Genomic DNA, 6,939 nt, shown 5'->3' on the forward strand with positions numbered 1-6,939 from the left:
AATACTCTAGATCAAGTTTAACGGAGCTGATCGACGATTCGAAAGTCGCAACATCGAAAACGAGCTGGAAGCACGAAAGGCTCCGTACTTCCGATAGCATAGTAGCCTCACTCTAGAACTTATCTCAATTATAAATTATTTTGAGTTACATATCAAATTTTAAAAAAAATTATTTTACTATATAATATTTCAATTTATTTGATTTGAATTAGTTGTCGGCACATTGATTTTGTTTCACACTTTTTCATTTTAGTACCCTGTGGTTAAAATGTATCAAGTTAGTATCCCGTGGTTTCGCACTTTCTCACTTTAGTACCCTGTGGTTTAAAGTGTACCAAGTTAGTGCTCTGTGGTTTTATTTTTGTATCAAGTTAGTACCTATGGTTTAATTTATTTTTGTATCAACTTAGTATCCTGTGATTTTTAAACCACATGGTACTAAAGTGAGAAAGTGCAAAACCACAGGGTACTAAAGTGAGAAAATGTGAAACCACAGAGTACTAACTTGATACACTTTAAACCACAGGGTACTAAAGTGAAAAAGTGCAAATCCACAGGGCACTAACTTGATACACTTTAAACCACAGGATACTAAAGTGAGAAAGAATGAAACCACAAGGGGGGTATTTGAAGTTTTCCCTATTTTATATAATTCTTATAACTATAAATTTATTAAAATAATAATTAGTTTAAATTTTTAAAGTTAAAAGGTGATTGAATAACTCAAAATCGAACAAATTGAAAGATTGGATAGTAAAATTAAAATTTTGATAGGTTGGATAGATTCAAAATAGTTTACAGTTTGGATAAGTTTTGTACACTTTTACCAAAAAATAATTTTGTTATACTATTCTTATCATGATTCTATTTGTTTCAAGAGTGGTGCTACATTCACCGGCTCGCCAAGTTGGTGAATGTCGTCTATAACGAGGGTCCACAGCTCGTTGTGTAGGGCCCCCCAACTCTCCGAATTCAGCAAAATCTTTCTTTTTTTATTTCAACCATTGGATGAATGAGACGTAAGATATAATCATAATTTTGGATGTATGGATTGTATTTCTCTAATAATTTTTAAAAAAAATTTATTCTGTGTGATAATAACAACGGTCAATAAAAGGCTTTATATTGTAAAAAAAAAAAAAAAAATTATAACAATTACAAGTTATAACACAAAAAATATCCCAATCCAATTATATTGTGCAAAGTGGATGGAGAAGAATCCAATTAGGCACAATACAATTATTATTCATTGGAGTGATGCTTAAAACATTTTTTTCCCTTATGTTTTAAAGTAATATATATGAAGACATTTGATTGGATGTTGGATAAGTAATATATATGAAGACATTTGATTGGATGTTGGATATGCTATGGATTATAACTGTCATAAAGAAGTCCTCTCCTGTATTGCAAAAAAGTCTTTCTATCATGATCATTTTGTAACAAAATAAAAATATTTAATTAAATATTTTATTATTTGTATAATTTTTTATTGCCGTTAATTTTGAGTGAGATTATTATATTGCTCTTAATTAAATTTTTTTCCCGTCTTAAATCACATAGTATAATTCATTTGGGTTAGCATTGGCCAAAATAGGTCATATTTTCTATCCCATGGCAATAGACACAAATGACTAATAAGTTGAGTTGAGTTGAGTTCAATAAGTTAAGTAAGGCTGTAGTCTATAATGGACATAACAGTAAGAGACCAAATAATAAACCCAATATTCCAATGGATTGAGTCTAGTTGAAGCCTGTGAGTGCTGTGGCTGAGTCCTTTAGTGCGATGGGTGCGTCTTTTTTATTAACATGTGCTTTTGGGATAGATGACTAGTGCATATGATTCACAGTTATATGTATAATAATTGTTACTGAGAAGACTGTATCTCATAATATACACAAATATAAAAAAAATATTTTTGTCAAACATTATTTTTATATAAAATTATTTTGTTATCCTTGATTATATTCTATACTATCTAACTCGTGTAGTAAGTTTTGTTTTCCTTGATTATCTTTCCATCTTCAAAGTGCCCGAATGGGTACTACACGGAATAGAAGCCCTGAGAAGAGCCTTCTTCTGGAAAGGATGTTCCAAAATTTCTGGAAGAGCATGCCTCCGCAACTGGAATACTGTCTGCAACAGCAAAGCAGAAGGAGGGTTTGGGATCAAAGATCTGGACTCTATGAACACGACGCTCTTAACCAAATGGTGGCGGTGTTTCTTCAACAAGCCACACCTGCCTTGGTGCAAGCTGATTAGATCTCTTTATTACATCAGACGAAGGCCGTTGCACGAGGGCAGGGCCTTCACACCCTACTCGCAGTGGTGGAAAAGCGTGGTATGATGCCGCGATGTGTTCAAATGCGGTGTATCTTATGCGCTAGGCAACAAAAGCAATATCAGGATGTGGTCCGACATTTGGGTTGGAGAAACCCCCCTAAGCACCATGTTTCCAGACATTTTCGACAATATTACGAACAAGGAGATCACAGTATTTCAATGCTGAAACTCAAACGGATGGAGATGGCGCTACATCTATAGGGGCTTCGCGGCGTTCCATTCCATCGAAAGTTGTAGATAATTAATTGACAGCATTTAAAGATCTGCTTATTCAGCGTAACCCAAACACCAGCCTGGACTTGCCCAAATGGAGGTGGACCTCCAACCAACTTTTTACTGTCAATTCCCTCTAATAGTTTCTCACTGACGCAGGCCAGCGAGACTTGATGAACCAGCATATTTGGAGATTAAAAATCTCAATCAAAATCAAAATCTTTATTTGGTTGCTATTTCGAAAGAGATTACTCACTATCGATAGATTGCTCAATCAAGGGATGTTTTTAGAGCAACATTATGGATTCTGCGTTGTACTCACGGAAAGCTGCGACCATCTCTTCTGTTACTGTGTCTTCGCTCGATACCTTCTCCTCTTTGCGGCAGGTCTAGATGCACCCGACGAGGACTCGGGTGATGTAAGAGACCTTTGGTCCAATATTTCTAACATCCTTGACAGCGCGAAGAGATCAATTGGCCTTACCTATTTAGCGGCAATTTGGTGGGTCATCTAGACGGAAAGAAACAACCTTACTTTCAGATCGAAGCCTCCTAATGCTGTCCGGACTCTCGAACGTGCCAAACTTTTGACAAAGAATTGGATCGAGCTCCTCTGATTCGTCACTGGCTCTTCTTCCCTACTTTTCAATTTTTTCTCCTTCACTTATGTCGGTTTCTTTCTTCTTTTTTTTCTTTCTTTGTTTATTTCCTTACCGCACTATTTCGCTCTTTTCTTGAAAGCCATAGCTGCTTCCACTATGTTCGCCTAGTTCATTTTGCTTAATGAATGAAGCAGGTAGCTCGCTACCTTTTTTTGAAAAAAAAAGGTTTGTTAGGGGTCTGCCCTATGAGGTACAGTTGCTAAAAAGAATATGTTTTCATGGATTAGTTTAGGATATATTCTGGAAAAGTTATGTGCAAGTATTATATTACGTGGGATATACCCTAAGCTATTGAGATCCTTGATTTTTTTTATTAATATATTCAGATAATTTAAAAGAAAATTGATATTAGTAGAACAGTTTATGTTAATATTAAAATAAAAAAGTTGAAATTATGGCGAAATATAGTATATTACTTCTGCAATCTTAAAAATAGTTTCACCATATATCAATTTTAAGTTTAAAAATACCGTACGTGTTTATTATATAAAGAGCACTATTTCGAACATTATTGGTATAAAATAGACAGTAAAAGCTTACAAACTAAATAACCAATGTATTTAGAAAACGAAATTTGATCAAATTCTTATTTTACTAGCTTTCTTTGCAATGTTTTGGCCTTTGATACTTCTAGGTCTATCGCATGTCTTGTCTCCTTTCGCTCATTGTGTCTTGAATGTAAAGAGGACTATCAAAGTCCTTTTCTATGAACTCGCTCCAAAACCCGAAAATAAAGAAATGAGAAATTTTCTTATTTTCGCTTTCTGTATATTACGATAAATTATTACGTTGACTTTTTCCCAATCGAGAAGGAATATATAGAGCATTTGAATTCAAATCTTATACCCAACCCGTATAAGAATTTGAACAACTCTTTTGAATTTTTAGTATTAAAAAAAATAGAGAAGTGATAAAACTAGTATGAGAAAAGGGTCACTGTGGGTAGAAAATGTGTAAAATTTATACCCTCTTTGAATGTACTGGTATTGTTGCTCCGTTGGAAAGCCTAAAAGAATTTTTAGTTATATTACACTTTTGGTCCTCAAAGTAAAAGACACGGAGTTTTCTTATTTAAATATTATTACAATAAAGTTTTGTATTTGAATTTAGTTAACTAAATATTACTGCCTAGCTTATATATATATATAAGTGATGATGTGACATCGTTTAAATGCCACATCAATTTTAAATGAGTAACACACTAAATTTTAGTTAATTAAATTGAATTAAAAAAATTATTATACTAATTTAAAAATTGTATTATTATATTAAATTAAAGTAGAAAATCAAAGAATCTGCCATTATTTTTTTTTATTTTTTTTGAAGGTACCTGCTGTAGGCACCTGGATTCAAAACGTCCGTCACCAATCATCATCACATTGGACGGTGTTCCAGCGAAGTCGCGAAGCATAACCGTACGTAATCTGGTGATTATTAAATGCCGATTTAAATAGAGGCCACAATATCGACGGATAAAAATTAATTGGGCCGTGTATAGGAGCTAAGTTTTGTGCGCATATGCATACACGTGACCCCTTCTTCGATAAAAGCTCCTTTACAGGGCACAGTTTTTCTTTAGTTCCGTGTTCTCTTTTTAATTACTTCTGATGATTAAGTGATTCCTCTAAAAAAAAAAAAAAAAAAAAAAAGAGTTGCTCGTGGATTCCTATTTGCTTTTGTTAAAAAATGTAAGCATAACGGATCGAGAGCCAGTAGCATATCCGATTTTAAAATTGCCTTCTCAACTTTAATTTTTTTTGAAAAATTTATATTTTTTTATATTATGAATTTATCTTCAATGAATTTTTTTTTGTCACTAAAAAAATTGGTAATTTTTATTGTAGCATAACAATTGGTGACTACATAAAATTTATGTAAAGTAAGAAGTTTGTTGAGATCTCTCTGTAAAATCAGATTGCTAGGCTGCTGCGGATCAGGAAAACGATTGGGCTCAACTTTTATTGATATCTATCCTCATCGCCATTGTCGACTGCAACTGCTAATCCGTTTTTCTTTGTTGCTACTACTGCCTTTGATCTCAAACTCTCGCACCAGCTTCTCGCTTTTTAGGTAGCCAGTGACTGTCAAGAAAACACAAATTTACATTTTTAAGTAACAAATTGAGAGCACGGAAGGTGCAAATAGTAAAGTATAAAAGTTGAGAGTGCAACACTAATTTTAGATGCAAATGTAACTACCTTTTCTCTTTTAGATTTTGTGGGTATGTTTCAATTGTGTACACCTAAGTAATGATAATCATTTTTAGAGCACCTGCTAATTGTATATAAAAAAAAAGAATATATATCTTACACCTCTTATTAAAGGGCTAAGAATTGATCCTTGTTTTGTCTTTCTTGTTTTAAATACTAAAATTTTAATCAATTTTTTAAACTTCAAAATTGAGGACTATAAAATCTACATTTTCTTTTCGGTTGTATTGGCGGTATTTCTTTTATTTTAATTCAAGAAGTCGGAAGTACGAACACATAGATTTTATAGGTATGTAAAATAAGACGAAAATTAAATACCTGCCAAGATCCAGGATCAAAATAAAATAAGATAACTCGCAGAGCGCCATCGAGAAGAAATTCCTGATTAATCTGCGGAAGCGTGAAGTCCGGCTATGATCTGGAAGTCACGAACCGAATTTGGGTGATTTGGTTTCTCCTTCTATCTCAGGCACTCTACTGTATGATGTGGAACCGATGGTAATTCTTCACCAGAATGCGTATGAGAGGTGGCAGGATCAATACCCTTTTATATAGAGTCCAGATCGACTTCCCATCAAAGTCTGAATAGGATTCTATTTAAATTTAAAATATATGGGATAGCGATAAAATATATCATATCAAGTAGTTCTATATCTGTTAGGATTGATCTTTATCTATAACAAATCCTAATTTAAATATAATTAATTGGACTACAATATATGAAAATCCTAATACGAACTTTATTTTGTGAAAGAAGAAAAAATAAACTACCTTAGAATGAGACAGGTATAGATCATACACCCACTTTTGAGTGTACCCCTAACATTGTTCTTTTGCGAATGCAGAAGTGGGAATCATACCACACCATTAGTCACAACCTCAAGGCTACGCCAGTAATTGCCAGGTGTAACGCTTTTGTCGATGAATGGATAAGCTTTGCCTATCAATTTAATTTGATGAATTATAGGCGATTGATAAAAATTCTTAGCTGATTAATTAGGCGATTAGATGGATGGAGTGGCTGGCCAACATGTCTTTTTCTCTAACTTTTATCTTTGATCGAAGACTTTACTTGAATGTTGGAATAACTTATTCAAGGATTACTTATTTTATGTAAAATGTTTTAAATTTTTTATTGTAATGTACATAGAAATAGTAGATTCTGAGGACAGTGGGAATTTGAAAAGAGGAAAAAGGAATAACACCAAAAACAAAAATAGCAAATCACAAGCAAGTGAAATTGTTCTCATCCTTTACAATCCGGCGAACAGGCGGGCCGGATCTGATCATTTACGTTCACGAATTTTGACTTTTTGGTCATCTTATTCGAATTTAGTTGTTCCGAATTTTAGATCTTTTTAGGTACTAGATCATTCGAGTTTTGGATTGTCCACTTTCAGGGATTCACTTGGCTAGGTTTTAGATTGCTCGTGTTTTCAGGTCATCAAGGTCTCGAATTAATCACGTTCGAGGCTGTTTCCAGTATGCATAAGAATAATATATGACATAA

Source organism: Ananas comosus, linkage group 11, assembly GCF_001540865.1.
Source record: "Ananas comosus cultivar F153 linkage group 11, ASM154086v1, whole genome shotgun sequence".
Lineage (NCBI taxonomy): Eukaryota > Viridiplantae > Streptophyta > Magnoliopsida > Poales > Bromeliaceae > Ananas > Ananas comosus.